At 44.4% G+C, this 17338-nt stretch overlaps 1 protein-coding gene and 1 long non-coding RNA gene across 3 annotated transcripts in view; one reads left to right on the forward strand and one right to left on the reverse strand.

The window, feature by feature from the left end:
- lhfpl2a (LHFPL tetraspan subfamily member 2a) overlaps positions 1 to 15972 on the reverse strand; it is a 38687-nt gene extending 22715 nt beyond the window's left edge. Inside the window, exons 1-2 of one of the 2 annotated variants that reach the window (XM_058064494.1) lie at positions 15686 to 15967; positions 4770 to 4831 (exon numbers count right to left, since the gene is read on the reverse strand). The gene's annotated coding sequence lies outside the window, so the exon portion shown is untranslated. Of the gene's footprint in view, positions 1 to 4769; positions 4832 to 15685 lie in introns of both variants that reach the window. The other variant, XM_058064495.1, reaches the window with a different exon arrangement.
- LOC131116677 (uncharacterized) lies at positions 8528 to 12013 on the forward strand. The gene is made up of 3 exons (XR_009123922.1): positions 8528 to 8628; positions 9284 to 9386; positions 10152 to 12013. It is a non-coding gene; the product is annotated as an uncharacterized LOC131116677 (long non-coding RNA).
- Positions 15973 to 17338: the final 1366 nt, after the last annotated feature.

Below are 17338 nucleotides of genomic sequence, written 5' to 3' on the forward strand. Positions count from 1 at the left end.
TGGCTGACAGAAAACACCTCTTACCAGAAGTCTTGAAACATGAAAACATGCACTCCATTTCAACCCGAGTGGTCCCTCCCTGGCTGTTTATAACCTCTTTGTCTCCGTCTGGATCATTCCACAGCTGTCTGTCTGGGTCCAAAGGCGGAGGTCAGCCAAGCTCCTCATATGTGGACGATAACACCCATCGCCTACAGCAAACCCCGCCGCGCCACAGAGGTAAAAGAGGGTGTCGGAAAACAAAGACCATCTGACGCGTCACAGTGGGTGGCCTCTGCGGCTCCGATCTCAACTGGTGCCAGTCAAGCTGCCGAAGAACAACAGCTAATAGGTGGTAGCATCCTGCTAAAAGTGCCTTCTCGCCCATGAGCGAAACGCTTTACTACAGGCTAACTTAGCACATGGTTGTTCAGATCGCTGCCGTGCATCAGTGTGTGGTTGACGTCAACCATGAAGAATAATGAAAAACCTTGCTATGGTGAATGAAGCTGGTGACTGTTTGACCCTGGAACTGAATATTTATACGGAAAAATTCATTATGTTAATACGTTTTCTAATGTCATTCCACTTTTGACGTAAAAGCCGAGCTAACATTAGCTTGTACATGCGTCAAGGCATTCCTGAGCAGCACACAAACACAACATTTGTGCATTGTCAGTTCAGTGCTGCTAGAAATTGATTTAACACGCAACAAAAAAGTAGGCCCGTGGTGCCAAAAGTGAAAACCAAGTGAAATGTATCTAAAACTGGGGGTTGGGGGGGTACATTCTTCACACCTATTTCCTCCGACTGCTGATGGACTGGGACGCCTGAGCACCCCCCCCACCTCTCTTCTTTTTTCCCCCACTGTTAGCACTCGCACAGCTGGGGGGGGCCCTCAGGCTCGACACTGTGTCCATTATCTTTAACCGTTTCCAGCCCCACCTTCCAGCCCTGAAAATAGCCCCGGGACCCACAAACGTACGGAGAGAAAAAGAAGCACAAATCCCAGCGCTTGTGTTGTTTCCAGGCCAGACTCAGGAAATCGGCAGAGCTCGGGTGGAAGGTATTTTGGTCAGATGTCAAGCATTGTTCCCATGGTGTTTTGTACTTGGGGGGGGGGGGGGGGGGGGGGGGGGTGCTTTAATCCCAACTACCCTCGTGGCTCTAACCTGGTGCTCCCAGCAGAGATTCCCACCAACAACACCGACCAAGCTTCTCAAACCCATTTATCAAAACGTCCTCAGGAGGCCGAGAGATATGTCAAAGCGAGGAGCAACAAAAGGACAACAGTCTCTCAGGTTAGCTGTGATAGAAATGTTGAGTTCTCTGCAGAAGTGCTTCCCTCTATAGACAAGAAGACTATTGTCCAAGCTTCAGTCCTGTGTGGAAGCTAACACTTCGACTTGTCAACCGCTGCACACAAAAGAGTGAACATCTGCCAGAATATCCACCACAGTATGCATCTGACTGCTGCCTTTGCCAGTGTTACTGTTATTCTGATAAATACACCGCATGGTGGCGCTGTTGACACCCACAAGCCGGCTTATCACCACATTTGGTACACACTGTTAGAGGACTGACCATGTCATGGTCATGTCCCGAAAATTTCAGAAGAATTGCTTGAAAAACATGGCCGCCATCAAACACCTTGACGGGACGCTTACTAACTATAACTATAGCACCGCCACCCACAAGACATTACATTTCACACAAAGTTTTACATGAAATTGTTTCATATGAAGTTTTTTTTGCTTCTGATGTCCGACCTTGAAAACACTGTGTTAGTACTGATGTCCGACCTTGAAAACACTGTTAGACCTGATGTCCGACCTTGAAATCACTTTTGCTACCGATGTCCGACCTTGAAATCACTTTTGCTACCGATGTCCGACCGTGAAATCACTTTTGCTACCGATGTCCGACCGTGAAATCACTTTTGCTACCGATGTCCGACCTTGAAAACACTGTTGCTACCGATGCCCGACCTTGAAAACACTGTTGCTACCGATGCCCGACCTTGAAAACGCTGTTGCTACCGATGCCCGACCTTGAAAACGCTGTTGCTACCGATGCCCGACCTTGAAAACGCTGTTGCTACCGATGCCCGACCTTGAAAACGCTGTGTTAGTACTGATGTCCGACCTTGAAAACACTGTTAGACCTGATGTCCGACCTTGAAAACACTGTTAGTACCAATGTCCGACCTTGAAATCACTTTTGCTACCGATGTCCGACCTTGAAATCACTTTTGCTACCGATGTCCGACCTTGAAATCACTTTTGCTACCGATGTCCGACCTTGAAATCACTTTTGCTACCGATGTCCGACCTTGAAAACGCTGTTACTACCGATGCCCGACCTTGAAAACGCTGTTGCTACCGATGCCCGACCTTGAAAACGCTGTTGCTACCGATGTCCGACCTTGAAAACGCTGTTGCTACCGATGCCCGACCTTGAAAACACTGTGTTAGTACTGATGTCCGACCTTGAAAACACTGTTAGTACCGATGTCCGACCTTGAAATCACTTTTGCTACCGATGTCCGACCTTGAAATCACTTTTGCTACCGATGTCCGACCTTGAAATCACTTTTGCTACCGATGTCCGACCTTGAAATCACTTTTGCTACCGATGTCCGACCGTGAAAACACTGTTACTACCGATGCCCGACCTTGAAAACGCTGTTGCTACCGATGCCCGACCTTGAAAACGCTGTTGCTACCGATGCCCGACCTTGAAAACGCTGTTGCTACCGATGCCCGACCTTGAAAACACTGTTGCTACCGATGCCCGACCTTGAAAACGCTGTTGCTACCGATGCCCGACCTTGAAATCACTTTTGCTACCGATGTCCGACCGTGAAATCACTTTTGCTACCGATGTCCGACCGTGAAATCACTTTTGCTACCGATGTCCGACCGTGAAAACACTTACTACCGATGCCCGACCTTGAAAACACTGTTGCTACCGATGCCCGACCTTGAAAACACTGTTGCTACCGATGTCCGACCTTGAAAACACTGTTGCTACCGATGTCCGACCTTGAAAACTCTGTTGCTACCGATGCCCGACCTTGAAAACGCTGTTGCTACCGATGCCCGACCTTGAAAACGCTGTTGCTACCGATGCCCGACCTTGAAAACGCTGTGTTAGTACTGATGTCCGACCTTGAAAACACTGTTAGACCTGATGTCCGACCTTGAAAACACTGTTAGTACCAATGTCCGACCTTGAAATCACTTTTGCTACCGATGTCCGACCTTGAAATCACTTTTGCTACCGATGTCCGACCTTGAAATCACTTTTGCTACCGATGTCCGACCGTGAAAACACTGTTACTACCGATGCCCGACCTTGAAAACGCTGTTGCTACCGATGCCCGACCTTGAAAACGCTGTTGCTACCGATGTCCGACCTTGAAAACGCTGTTGCTACCGATGCCCGACCTTGAAAACACTGTGTTAGTACTGATGTCCGACCTTGAAAACACTGTTAGACCTGATGTCCGACCTTGAAAACACTGTTAGTACCGATGTCCGACCTTGAAATCACTTTTGCTACCGATGTCCGACCTTGAAATCACTTTTGCTACCGATGTCCGACCTTGAAATCACTTTTGCTACCGATGTCCGACCGTGAAAACACTGTTACTACCGATGCCCGACCTTGAAAACGCTGTTGCTACCGATGCCCGACCTTGAAAACGCTGTTGCTACCGATGCCCGACCTTGAAAACGCTGTTGCTACCGATGCCCGACCTTGAAAACGCTGTTGCTACCGATGCCCGACCTTGAAAACGCTGTTGCTACCGATGCCCGACCTTGAAAACACTGTGTTGCTACCGATGCCCGACCTTGAAAACGCTGTTGCTACCGATGCCCGACCTTGAAAACGCTGTTGCTACCGATGCCCGACCTTGAAAACACTGTTGCTACCGATGTCCGACCTTGAAAACACTTTGCTGATCCTGAAGACCGACTTTGAAAACACTGTTACTCTTGATGTCCAACCTTGAAAACACGGCATTACTGCTGACATCCGACGTTGAAAACACAGAATTACTACTGATGTCTGACCCTAAAAACATTGTACTGCTACAAATGTTGGATGTTGAAAATGTCACAGGAAAAAAAAATGCAATTTCCATAAAGTCCAGGTTGAATGAAGAAGATAAGGAAGGCCAGACATGGCCAAAGCGTGGAGTAGATAACAGGAAGCAGGACTATTCAACTATTTTAAGCATTAGTGATGACAAATGATCTCCTTGTTTATTATCATTGGGGGGTTCCCCACTTTGAAACGACCTTTGCAGGTGGTCGCCCCCACCGCTTCCATTGTTTTCACTCATATTGGAAAAACATACACCCCCCCACCACCACCACCAAACCCAGCAAGGAAGCCTCCCTCAAACGCCCCTGACTTCCTCCTTCTTCCGGATAAATACACCAGAGTCAGCACTGTAGTGTGCAAAAGGACGCTGAGCCTCCACGGAACTTAAGCTAATTATCTTCACTGATATGCTATGTGCTATGAAATTGACAGCAACTTGTTGGGCCGACTTCCCATGCATCTCAAGTTTCGATTATTTAAGATGACTGAAGTCTCACGGTGCGGGGAACAATAGAGGAGGGATGAGAAGAGCTTGTGTTCCCACTCATAAGAGGCCCCAAAAATATATCACTGCAAGAAAAGCAGGAAATGTGGTTTGTATACGTAGAAGGGAGTGTTGGCCTCAAGTGTGTGGCGGACGCACGGTGCTACGTCTAACCTATATTTTCGACACCAACCTCTCACGTGGAAGCCTCGAGATGGATTTTGTAGTTGTGCCCAAGCGAGGACAAGTCTCTTCCTGCAGAGAAACAGAAACAAGGACTGAATTATTGCCATTGCATTTTGAAAGATCTGTAGAAATGCTACCTACGACTCATGTAAGACACATCCGGGTTGGGCGCTTGGTGCCGTGCCCCGTGTCAACAGTGCTTGGTACAATAAAAACATGAGACTGTCCATCAGGCCATGGACATGATGAACCAGCTCATTGCCAATTAATGACACATCCATCAGACCTTAGATAATTAACTAATGATGGCTTCAAGTCTTTACATGAACCAGAAGTCTGTTCGCTCCCAGTTCAACCAGCACTGTGGAGCCAAACGGAGCGGACTCCATGATGTCAACTCGTGACGAACGCACAGACACGGGATGCCAGTGGTGAACATGTGATTTCTATTTGTTGTCGTAGGGATAAAAGACACAAACCCTCCAACACATCAAAATAAAGCATTGGTGGAAAGTGCAATTTCGCAGAGTATAAGCTTGAAATAATACCCAATTCCCACACCGGCTTCAGCAGAATCACAAGGACGAGCTGCTCTCATAAACAATTAGGACATTATTTCACAGCCATTGAGCGAAGAAGGCCAATGTTGTTACACAAAAGTGACTTCTTCATGATGTACTAACAACCAAACATGAGAAAAATCTAGCATCTTTGAGAGAAGACGCTTCCTTTCTTACATTCACAAAACATACACACACATTTTAAGGTGTATGAGATAGTGTTACATTGACACCTTTCAACTGTTAAGATGTGTAGAGAAGCCTGTCAGGACCCCAGATTGTCACAAACAAGCTCAAATAAGTTAGGTTTGCCTTTTTATTGAATAGATGGTTATTCTCTTATATTCAGACACCTTTTATTTAATTTGTATGAAATGGTGTCAACCTTGACATGTTTTAAGATGTGTAGAGAAGCCTGCCAGGACCCCAGAATGTCACAAACAAGCTCAAATAAGTTAGGTTTGCCTTTTTATTGAATATATGGTTATTTTCTTATATTCAGACACCTTTTATTTAAGTTGTATGAAATGGTGTCGACATTGACAGGTTTTTAAGATGTGCAGAGAAGCCTGCCAGGACCCCAGAATGTCACAAACAAGTTAGGTTTGCCTTTTTATTGAATATATGGTTATTTTCTTATATTCAGACACCTTTTATTTAAGTTGTATGAAATGCTGTCGACCTTGACATGTTTTAAGATGTGTAGAGAAGCCTGCCAGGACCCCTGAATTTCAAAAGCAAGCTCAACAGACCTGACAGAGCCGATGTGTGGTGTTGGCCACACCCAGGAAGAAGAGCTGATAAACGACATCGGTCACAGTGGTCAGGTGACATGTCCCATGTTGACAGTCCAAATATTTCTGATGCAAGCAGGCAAACCTAGCACGATGATGTTGCTGTTAATATGTTAGCACTGTAGCGCACATACTGCAGCTACGCTAGTGTTGCGAACATCTGCGTCCTCCTGTCCTGCTCTTTAATGTTATCTGGTGTGTGATGAATGGCATCTATGAGTGCATTCCATATATACTGTAGTTTATCCAGCTCTTGCGAGTCCTTTTGATGCTACTTTGCAGACGTTTCCTCGGAAGTCTAAAGTTTTGGCGAGGAGGGCGGCGTGCAAATGGCTGCAGCTGAGAGGATTTTCTTAAAAGAGAAGTGCTGCTCATATTTGGATCCTTTCAAGTGACGCGTTTAACTGGCAAATACCTCTTGGCAAAGGCCAACGTTGGATGCTGAGCACTTCCACAGCTGGGGGAGGCCATTATGCGGGTCTGGGGGATGTCTGTAGGTATGCTCGCTGCAACCCAGGCCCGCCACAAAAGAGTCTTTCAGACTTTCTTTATAGTACGGTCGGGCTTTGGGAGGGAGCAGGAGGGGGGTGTGTGCTGCTAGTTTAAATGGTTGGAAAATAAGCTTAATAGCTACGTTGGCCTAAAAGCTGGATCTCACTCTGCCGTGTTTGTTTTAAGCGCTTAAACCACCAAAAACAAGTCACGTCGGACAGGAAGTAGGACAAAACAGGTGGCCGGGCTCCACCCTGAGGTTTACAAAATGAGGAAACGCACCAGAGAAAACAAGCGCAAACCAGTACAGATAACGGAAAGGAAAAGTCCAATCCGAGAGTTCTGTCAATAAAAGCAGCAGCTCGGGAGCGGCGGCCCTCGGGCTAACGTCCTTAAACTCGGGCGCGAGGAAGCGGCTAGCACCCAGCCGGCCGGTTCACTCGTAAACACTTAGCACTTAGCGACACGCTGCCTCGGCAAAGCATCCAAACGAGGCAATTTGGAGTAATCGTCAAGAAAATCTTTTTAAAGGAGCCTGGCGGTGCAGCACACAGCCCACAGGTGAGCGCAAACATGGAGTGGCGGAACATTTTCATTCATTCGTTCATTTTCTACCGCTTTTTCCTCACAAAGCGGTCTTTGGACGAGAGGCGGGGTACACCCTGGACTGGTCGCCAGCCAATCACAGGGCACATATAGACAAACAACCATTCACACTCACATTCATACCTATGGACAATTTGGAGTCGCCAATTAACCTAGCAAATTTTTGGAATGTGGGAGGAAACCAGAGTACCCGGAGAAAACTCACGCATGCACGGGGAGAACATGCAAACTCTACACAGAGATGGCCGAGGGTGGGCAAAGACAAAATAAGAAGCCAAAAAGTTACCACTTCCACACAAAATGGGAGGAGAACTCATTCATTCTTTCATTCATTTTCTACCATTTATCCTCACAAGGGTTGTGGGGGGTGCTGGAGCCTATCCCAGCTGTCTTCGGGCGAGAGGCGGGGTACACCCTGGACTGGTGGCCAGCCAATCACAGGGCACATATAGACAAACAACCATTGACACTCACATTCATACCTATGGACAATTTGGAGTGGCCAATTAACCTAGCATGTTTTTGGAATGTGGGAGGAAACCGGAGTACCCGGAGAAAACCCACGCATGCACGGGGAGAACATGCAAACTCCACACAGAGATGGCCGAGGGTGGAATTGAACCCCTGGTCTCCTAGCTGTGAGGTCTGCGCGCTAACCACTCGACCGCCGTGCCGCCGACGGAACATTTTGTTTCCAAAAATATTAATATTGCATGGGAATATTCTAATTCCTCCTCGATAGTCATTATTGGTGATCACCACTGAAGTCATTGTGCCGCTCACCAAAGTCCCTGCAGTAAAAGGAAAAATAATGAGTGTAGGTAGCCACAGCTGGCATACCAAACCTCCTTCCACTTAGCACTGCTGTTAAATAAAGGAATAGAAAGGAGAGTAACACAAACTGGGTCACCTAATGGGGACTTACGAGACAAAACCTTGACAAATGAGGAACAAAAATGCAATAAAAAGACTTAATAGCCACTAGCTTGATATAACACCAGCGCAAAAAGCAACAGCTGGACTTGCTAAAACGTAAATGTCCCCAACATCTGACAGAAGTTGGACAGGTCTGATGAAAGCTCGCCAAACTACGTAGTCCACCAGGCGAGCTCATGCTGATAAACTGCAAAGCAAAAAGCAAGACGTGACCCGTAAATGAACTCGGTGAGTAAAACGTGTCTCTGGAGTCTGAGGAAAAATCGATCATCTCCCTCACTTATTTGCTCCGCTTTTGAGAGAAGACGCTCCCTTTTCAAGTTGTGGCTTTGTGATGTCACAAAGGGAAACGGACATGAAAACAACCTCTGACCAGGCCCTGGCTTCAGATGAGCCCGCCCCGTGCACACGCTCACCACTTCACAGAGGACATCACAGAGGATATGTGTTGTAAACAATGAATAATAGCGGCGTAAAGGTGACTATTTGTATGTCTACAAGGCTCCAATACTGTGGTCAACACATTTTCTGTGTCCTATTTTCTGTTATTATGTCCACCATATTGGCTAATTGGAGTGAATAGATAACTATAGGGGTGTTATTCCATGTCTAGAAAGCTCTAATGTTAAAAACTGCAGATAGAAGGTGCTAAACAGGCTTTATATATCTTATTTTCACTTATTATGTCCTCTATATTGGCTAACAGGAGTGTAAAGGTGACTATAGGGGTGTTACTTCATGTCTAGAGGGCTCTAATGTTAAAAAACATTTACAATTTGACAGGTTATATATGTATAAACAGCTTATATATGTCTTATTTTCACGTATTATGTCCACTATATTGCCTAATACGAGTATAAAGGTGACTATAGGAGTGTTATTTTGTGTGTAGAGGGCTCTAATGTTAAAAAACATTTAGAATTTGACAGGTTATATATGTATAAACAGGTTATATACGTCTTATTTTCACGTATTATGTCCACTATATTGCCTGATACGAGTATAAAGGTGACTATAGGGGTGTTATTTCGTGTCTGGAGGGCTTTAATGGTGTATAAAATCATATTTAGAAAGTCCTAGACAGGTTTTCTATGCTGTAACTACAAAAACGTGCATTGAATCCTATGTTGCAGAAATTCATTTATCACAGTCGGGCCTGGAACCAATCAACCGCTACGAACAAAGGACAACTGCATTGAAAAAAAAATGCAGGTTTCGCTACACATCTTCAAAGCTGTAAGTTTGATCATGATTCTTTAGCATCACATGGCTAGACTGGTGTCCCTAGTGTGTGTCCTCTCCACAAAGTCCATGACATCAACACCGCTAATCTCCTTCATTAGCACTTAATTCCCTTTGACAACCATTTCCAACTCGGCCCCACACACACAAAAACACTTAACGCAGCAGCAGCATTTCTTTTAAAAGGTGCCTTTTACTCCCTCAGGCTCATGATGATTATACACTCTACCACTAATGCAATGATTGTCCTCACACTAGCCAATTTCCTCCCGTGTGTGTGCACTTGCACACAAACATGACATCATCTTGCCGACATGAGGTCCAACAGATGGCTCCAAAGAGTTGATTTAGCATTGTTTCTAGGCCACTGAAAACATGGCGGACGAAGAAAGGGACAGGAAACACATAATCGCTAAAGAATGATTACCTCCGCGAAGGCTGAACAATCCTACAATTTCGAATCAGCATCAATACGAAAAAAAAAAAAAAAAGACGTCATCTTTTCCGCGAAACCAAGACAAAGCAGTGCTCCCTTGATTTACTCTTGCGGCTCGCGCCATGGAAGTGTTCAATCCCAATCTCTCACATGGTTCTCATAAAACGGAGCCGTCGGCCATATTTGGTGTCGCACTACCGAACGGAGACTCGCTGTATTTTCTCCCAGGAATCGTGCATTAACTTAAGCAGACGACGTAACCTTGATGACATCACGTTGGCGGCCTGAGTCGCATATTTTGACGACCCGCATTGTCATTTCAGGCGTGTTGTGGAAACAATGAGTGTGCCTGCAGACCCTTATTTGTCCAGTCACGGCACACCCGTGGAACAGGAACAGCACCAGCACCAGCACCACCACCGGGAGGTGGATGGCTGACAGTAAGCGAGAAAAAACTGTAAGGAGTCTCGCTAGAGAGCGAGACCTCCATGTCAATAAATATTATCACATGTGTCTAATTTGTGTTTAAAAATGTAAGCACACGTCAGAGTGTGACTGACGATGACTCAGAGGGACGGATGGGGGTCAGAAGCGGCCGTCAGGGTAAATGATCTCTGGGGCGACGAAAGCAGGAAGTAGAGGGGAGTGTGTATGGGGGTAGGGGCGGTGTATTTTGCAGACGCCTGCCCCCAGGAGATGGATCACAGATGTCTGACACAAGACCGCTGCAGTTAATTGTCAAACTAAAGAGCCTGGCATTCTCCTTGCAGTCTTTCTCAGACTGCTTTTCACGTATGGCTTCTACAGACGGTAACAGTTACAGTACAATACGTTTTGGAAATACCGGTGTTGGTCGCCACATCCGAGACCGGAAGGAGATAACCTGGAAAAAAGTAGCCCGGCAAATTCTTGTTAAAGTCAATGATCAAGTCTGGGAACATGTTTTGTTTTGGGTCATGACAGATCCACACTGTGTAGAAAGGAACTCCCGCTGGCAGCCCTGAGGTCGGCTACGCGTGTGTGGGGTCCCACGGGCGCTGTAACGTTACCCCCCCAGTACCGTCTAGCAGCGCCGTCACCCGCACCCGGAGAGCCGTCTGGCTGCAAATCAAGTCACAGCTGCGCCGACCATTAGCTCGCATTACAGCAAATTAAGCAGGCAAACTTCTAGAAAAAAAAAGAGTCCAGTCTGCTTTGTGCTCAGATTTGTGCTCCTTTGAGGACGAGCGGATGAACTTGATGCATTTTAAATATATAAAAACAGCTAAAAAAGGAGGAACACACGCATGCACGGGGAGAACATGCAGACTGATGCCCCCCATTTCCATCATGAACCAAGCTACAGTCACTTTTTTATTATTATTGTTATGAACATTGTTACGCCTAAGAACTACATTACTGGTGTAGTGACACCTCACCAGTGTAGTGCTAGGTGTAGCATTCCTTTCTATGTTGCTATGTGAAATCAATGCACCCAGGAAGGAAGTTTTCCTTTAGGTTTAGAATAAACTAAATGAATACAATGTTGAGATATTGTGGGTGAATGCCCCAAGAATGGAAAACAATGAATTTTGAAAAATAAAAACTCAAGAAAAAGAAAAAAAGTTGGAGAAAAGCAAAAGAGCAAAAAATGGGGAAAAAAAGAAATGGAGGGGGGAGAAGTTAGATGACAAATTGTCAAAGCAGAAGATGCCTAAATTTAAAATTCACTTTTCACAAATTGGACACGCTAACTTGTTTTGCTACCAGAAGCCGTCTGTTATGTCCCTGCAATTATCCTGTAGCCTGGGCAATGTGATGTAAACAAATAACAGGAGTGTAAAAGTGACTATAGGGCTGTTATTTCATGTCTACAGGGCTCTAATAATGTTAAAAGCCATATCTAGAAAGTCATAAACAGGCTTTGTATGCTGTAACTGCAAAAATATTCCCTTTATTAATATTGAATCCTACTTATTGCAGTCAGGTCTGGAACCAATTAACCGCCACGAATGTGTTGTGATCTGGGGCATGACCCATATCGCAATTTTGCCCCATTTAGGTAGAGTAGCTGTGGATGGTTAGAAATCTGGACCTGTACGGATAATAAATGCTTGCAGACGTTTCATGTGCCTTTTCCTTTCATATCCTCTCTCTCTCTCCCGTCTAAAATAAACTGTGAAGTAAGCAACTTTGGAGTTCCAGCTGCGGCGCATGGCTCAAAGGCTTTTCCATGACACCATGCGCTCTGATCATATGATGCCGTCGCCATTAGCCTCCAGCTGCACGCCACAACTTCCTGCTTTCGTTGATATCCAGCGCGAGGCGGAGGTAATGAAACTGTCCCGTCTGCAGCGCATTTGCCCTGAGAGTCGTGAGCCGTCATCCTTGTCCCCAGACCCCCACAAAAGGCACAAAACCCGCCGCAGACCTAGAAGCGCCCTGCCCCCGCCCCCCCCCTCTCTCTCCTCCATAAGTCATTCCCTTCTTTTGCTTTCAAAGGAGAGTGCAAGGCGGGGGCTTTGTTTTGGCCTGGACCCCACCCTGCTCGGCCCCCAGCAAGCAAGCTCCAGGGCTGGAGAGCTGCTGGAGGTAGAGCCCCCCCCCCACACACACAGGGGAGGCTCCTCTGTGGTAGCCATGAGGGGAAGGCAGAGGATAGAGGGGCTGCCTGATCTAATCAGACAGCATGACTGCCCTAACCGTGTACCCAGGGTGGGGGGGTGGGGGTCTGGGGGGGGGGGGGGGGGGGCGGCGTCATAGAAAATAAAAGTTTTATGCAGACTGGAATCAGTCGTATGGAAGTGGGCAGAAAGACACTGCTGGACTTTGGCACACTTCACACAGATGACGTGATTTCCTGCAGCTCGTCAAAACACACCGAGTCAGACATGCTGGCTGATGAAGCAAACAAACCCCATCCGTTAAACAAAAACATTGACCTTTTTTTAAAGGCTATCAGGTGTAATTCCATCTCTTTGAACAAGAGGGAAAATATTCCATCCCTAACAAAGCCGTTCATCGGTTTCAAACATTAAGGGGTGAAAAAAAACTACTAAACAAATCCGAAAACACAACTTTTTATGTAAATGAGTGGTAAAATTTACTTTTATACCTTAAAAGTAAAGGTGCATGATAATTATCGGAGAGATATGAGGGAATTATTACATCATACTGATGAATCTGATAACATTAACAAGATCTCAGATAATGAGGTGAGATTACTCATACTATGTGGGTGGTCAAATCAAGCGCTCCTTTCCCCTCTTGCCTGTGATGACATTTCTCATTGTAGTTGTACCAAATAAAAACCTCATCAGCCACCTGAAACGCCAGCGACGCAGCATTTGATCAGTGCAAAAAGTTTGCCAGAGACCTCCATGGCATCACACTGGCATGCGCGGAGCGTGTGCCTGAATACAGTGCACCGTACTGGGTCATAGCAAGTGGCTCCTCCCCCTCTATACTCTGCTTCTCTGTTGCAGTGGAAAAAAAGCAATAATAAGAACCCAAAACATAAAGTATACTCGCCACTCCCATACATTACAAGCAGGATTAGTGAAGTTATGATTCATGACCATAAGTGTGGACATCTGAGGAGCATGAAAGGCCCTCCATGTGGTCCACATGCAGCAGTTTTCTAACATACTGTCATCTAGGTTCTAATTTTTGGGAGGTCAGATTTTTCCCTGCTTTGAAACTGCAGCGCAGTTAGAGCATCACACGTTTGAAAAAAAAAAAGAGCTTTCCCGAAGCATCTGTGTCATCCATCTGCCAAGAAATCAGGAGCAAGGGAGGGAGTGTTTTTTACTTTTTTGTGGCCCAAAAGGAGGAGAGCAGCCTTCTGCACTGTCAGGATGAATGAAACCCCTGGGTTCTGTTTCTTTCCTACATAAGGGGCTTAGCACGAAACCTTGAGGGACGCCATGCGGCAGCCCCAAACCGCAAGCCTTTCGGAGTGATTGCCACGACCCAAGCGTCATCACAGATGCAACGTGTGTTGCTTTATTTAAAGTTACACGACGCCAAATACACGCATGAGCTAATTACAGAACACTCAGCGGCGAGCGAGACCGCACAGTGGCGACATCACAGCTGCTTATAAAGTGTCAACAATCTTCCAGAGGACAACATTTTAGCACGAGTGCAAAGGCTTTGTGCATCAAACCCCAAAAATTCCACCAAAAACTTTGATGGGCATGCTAGCACTAAATATCAAAAGTGCTCAGGCAGTTTTAGATATAATATAGCTAATGTGCTAACAATTAGCATGCTAGCACATAGAAAGGTACAGCTAGGTCCAAGAAAGTATAGTGTCCCTAAAACATGCCATGCATGAATTTGCAGTTAGAAAATAATAGTGAAAATGCTAACGGTTGGCATGGTAACACCTTGCAAGATAGCAAGCGTCAAAAGTGTCAAGGCAGTCCTATAGTGTCCAATACGTGTATATGTGCATTTAGACATGAGTAAATTAGCCAGAACGCCAGCATGCTAATAGTTAGCATGCTATCACTGTGAGGGAAAACAGCACTGATAATGTTATTCTATAGCGGTGGTTGTCGGAACCCGACACCAGGGCCACTTTTAGGCGTTCTCCTGAAGTTACAAAGGAAGAGTGACCTCTTAAGACTTTTTGTTCACTGACCCTGACAACAAATCAACACCAGGAAAGTAACTGGTGGGGTTAATGACACTTTTTATGGTGCTTTTGTGCACAGATAACATAAAATGGTGTCCAGTTTCAACAAGGTGCATTTAAAGCATAATGGTGTAGTTTGCTAGTTTGGGCCACTATGTTCATAAAAGGGTACAATAAGATAATTTCACGGTCATTTCAAATGTATTGTTTTGGCATTTTTTGTTAAAGAACATTATAATGTTATTGACACTTTTATATTATTATTTTATATTATATTATATTTATATATTAGTATTTTTATTTTAGAATTGAGACATGACAAGTTTCTCTATTGTTCCATGCTAGCTACAGTGGCTATGCTTGTCAACTGTCACTAGCAAGCGTCTTTTAATAAGACTCACTAATACAACACCCCCCCCACCCCAAATATATAACATATATGAAGTATTATTGACAATTTATGTTGATGCGTTTAAAAATATAATGTCGCAGAAACACTGGCAATGGTGTAAGTCTCGCGCATGTGCAGAAAAGATCGAGTTTGCGTGACATAAACATCAGCATCTAGCCTTTTTTAGCACTTGTAAATGTCTACAAAATACCATTTATCGTATCGAGCAAAATAAAACAACTGTATGCACGAAAAGCAGCATAAATGACACATTGTACTGAAGATTTTTGTTGCAATTACAAATGTGACGTATTGCTGTGTGTGGCAAATTGCAGACAGCTGCAACACTAATTGTCTTTTTATACAATAACGTATATGTCACCATGGCTATTCTTTACATATTTGGACGGTTAACTGTTCTATCAGTACTTTAAAAAAAGTACTGCAAGTAAAAAAAACGTTTTATTTTGCAATTGACTACGTGTGTAAGTATCTTTTTGAACTCATCGGCAGATTCGTCACAAAACTAAATTCTCAACCGTTTGTCACTTGAATGCACTTTAATGACGGAAGAAAATTAAAGAAAGTTACGCTTTCATTTTCAAGCGTTACAAAGGGAAATGTTTGGGGGCGGGGGAGCAGATTGATGGACGCCACATCGGACGGATCTTCACGACAAAAAAAAAACAGTCAATCTGCCCCTGCTTTTTATTGCCACATGTATGCCGAGGTTTGTAGTAGAAAAAAGGGACCGTAAAAAGGAGGCGTGGGGAAAGTAGAAGTTTACTCTTGTTTATATTCGGAAACTCGGCTTCGTAGAATAGTAAGATTTTAACTGAACTTACTTGGAGAATGGGCGATAAGGAAGGACGCTTGAAGTCTCCGCCAAGATGGATTACTTTCTCCGTGACTTGTCGCTGGATTTTTGTCCTCCCTTTAGGAACTTTTTCCTCCTCCGGATCTGCCTTTTATTTTTTTTTTGTTCCACGTCCTCCGGCGGACCGCAGAAGAATGAATGGCCACCGCTAGCCTCCTCCAAGCCAGCCCAGGACCAACCGCTGCTGGATGGGCGTGGCCACACGCTCTGCCTCTCTCCTCCAATGCAACCAATCAGCGACCGGTTACAGGAAGAAACCAATCAGAAGCCTTGTGCCAATCAAACAAGGGCAGCCATATTTATTATTATTATTATTTAACGTTATTTATATTTAACGTTATTATATCAGTAATAAATAAATTCACTTTAATGTTAATGTTGTATATATTTTCCCCACATTAATGTCACACGTGAACTGGAGCCTGTCCAAGCTAGTTCTCTAGTTCTCTCACGTGGGAGGAAGCAACCAAATTTTTTCACTATTTTTATGTCAATAAATGTAAATGTTTTTTACTTAATAATAATAATAGTTATATAAACAAAAAGGACACCTCCAAAGTGTGACATAAAATGAAACACTAATAAAAACTCAGATATGTTGATACTAATAATGGAACATGTAACAACACAAAGCTCTGGCTTATAGTTTGTTACCCCTGTTATACAGTACATTATATATATATATATATATATATATATATATATATATATATATATATATATATATATATATATATATATATATATATATATATATATATATATATATATATATATATATATATATATATATATATATATATATATATATATATATATATATATATATATATATATATATATGCACAAACCGGAACTTTCTATGCACTGGCAGTGTGACCAACCACAACATTGGGGCAGGCCATGGTTGGAATACATTAAAACAGACCCTTTTCGCGGGAACCACGAAATCCGTGCAGATATATGTGCAGATTCTTGAAGAACTAGAATGCTTTCTGTGCTGGTTATCGTGTGTAGCTGTTGTAGGAGTCTCCAACTCAATACAAAGGGTTGAAAAATGAGCACAATAGGTCCCCTTTAAAATCTGGTTGGATGTTCCGTCATTGTGGATTAAAGTTAAAAAGGAAACAATCTAGCGCATCAAACCATGCTGTTATCCTCTTCAAACGCCAGGCATGCACCGATGGGGAGTCATTTTCTACAGAAAGTGGCTTGAAAAGGTTTACAAAGAGAGGCAGTTTGCGGCTGTGCATCATTAGAGTTAGATAATTAGATTGTGACCATGAAAGGTTACTAACACAGTGAACAGCTGCCTCATTCAAAGTCAGTTGACTATATTGGGAAAATGTGGTTTAGTTGTGTTTTTTTTTTAGCTACCCAGAAAGACGTCTACAATGTCTCAAAAACAGCTGAAGGCAATATTCGTCATCCTTGTTGTCTGGTGGATCAGTAAAGGCGTGATTTCACACAGTATTATTTGCACACCCAGACAGCCCGTGTGTCACATTCCCTCTAAATCGCAGCCTTAACCTTTATCGGGAGGCTAACAGCTGATAGCGTCTGCGAGACAGCTCACATTCCCAAGTCCATACACACACATCACCACCGAGGTTCAACTGTG

Source organism: Doryrhamphus excisus, chromosome 2, assembly GCF_030265055.1.
Source record: "Doryrhamphus excisus isolate RoL2022-K1 chromosome 2, RoL_Dexc_1.0, whole genome shotgun sequence".
Classification (NCBI taxonomy): domain Eukaryota; kingdom Metazoa; phylum Chordata; class Actinopteri; order Syngnathiformes; family Syngnathidae; genus Doryrhamphus; species Doryrhamphus excisus.